The sequence below is a fragment of the Octodon degus genome, unplaced genomic scaffold, assembly GCF_000260255.1.
Source record: "Octodon degus isolate 3935 unplaced genomic scaffold, OctDeg1.0 scaffold00027, whole genome shotgun sequence".
Lineage (NCBI taxonomy): Eukaryota > Metazoa > Chordata > Mammalia > Rodentia > Octodontidae > Octodon > Octodon degus.
In genome coordinates, this window is record NW_004524603.1 from 17,633,479 (window position 1) to 17,635,050 (window position 1,572).

The window sequence follows — 1,572 nt, forward strand, 5'->3', positions numbered from 1 at the left end:
AGACCAAGCTCACTCAACAGAGCATTCCTCCCTCACTCTTTGCTTTTACTTTTTCAAATAAACTTTGCCACTGTTTTTTCTTCATTTCATGAGAAGAACCCAGACTCCAGCTCTAGAAGAAGAAGAAGCAAGCAACCCAGAACCCCCCAACTAATTAGTGAGCCACTTTTGGAAGGAGCTTCCCAGCAATATTATCACTGAGCTGAACTTCCAGCTCCAAAAGTTGTTTTTGATGAAGTTCGATTTCCTTTTATGGATTGTGCGATTGGTGTTAGTCTGAGATCTCTACTGTGAGGCCCTGAAGATGCCTTCCTGGATTTTCTTATGAAAGGTTTGTTGTCATTGAGGTAAAATAGAAGACATAAAAGGTAGACAGGAGTCAAGGATGCAATTATTAATTATTGAAACTGTCCTAGGGGCCGGGGAGATGGCTCAGAAGAATAAGTGCTTGCCTGGCAAGCTCAAGGGCCTGAGCTCAATCCCCGATTCCACAAAAAAGAAAAAGAAAAAAAGAAAAAGAAACTGTCCTATTAATAGGTTTTGAAACTGCCTCATTTCTATTTGTTAATTAAATAAAATTAATTAAAAAAAGAAAAGAGTGAAGGAAATTATAACTAAAATTTCTATTTTGTGAGAAGACTGCAACTTCTGGGACTTAGCCCAAGACAGTCTTATGTCAACAGCCCTGGTTAGATTTATACCTCTTCCTTGACAGGTCTGTCATGAAAGGGTCATCAGTTAGCTCAATTTAAAAATAAGAAGCCTGTGTTCAAGGCCAGCATACAGCGGAGAGCAAGGCTCTGTCTCAAAAAACAAAGAATCATAAAAAGAAATAGGAGCCTGGTCCTTTGATAAGGACTGTCCTGATGTCTACAGTCTCTGGCCAGATTTGTGCTCCTTTCCTCACAGAGCCATTCCTAAAATGTCATAAATCGACCTAATTAGGAAAGTGAGCGACAGGATGAGCAAATCTAGAGCAAGCTTAAATATCCTATCAGATACAAATACCCCCAAAACAAAAGACCGGCGTGCTCTGCCTGTGCCTGTGAACAGGCTGGTACTCTGTTGGAGGAAGGGAGGGAAGAAGGATGCTTTTTCTCTAGCTGTTTACCTCCTTTAAAAAGTAAAAATGTGCTCAGTCCCAAACTGTAATGCGTCTCACTTCTCTGAGTGCCTGCACTCCTGTCATCCCTCTGTCGGCTTAATAAACCCTACATGTGGCTCTTTCTGATGTGTCCTAAACATTATTCCCTGACAGTGAAGCCAGTGGACCTGCAGAGTTGAATGAAGTTTGGGAAACTCAGACCCAGCCCTGTGACTGTCATGGTGCATTTTGAAGTAACTTTTGTGGTCAGGTGGGAAGTTTCGGTGAAGCTATTTTTCTTTGACTGGGATTGCAGTTGCCCCAGTATCATGTCTTAAAAAGATTGCTTCCTTCATAGAAATGATTTTGAATTTTTTAAAATAAAACCATGGGGGCTGGTGAGATGGCTCAGTGGTCTAAAGCACCTACTTAGAACAAGCTTAGCAAAGCACAGGGACCACGGTTCAATCCCCAGCACCACATGCCCC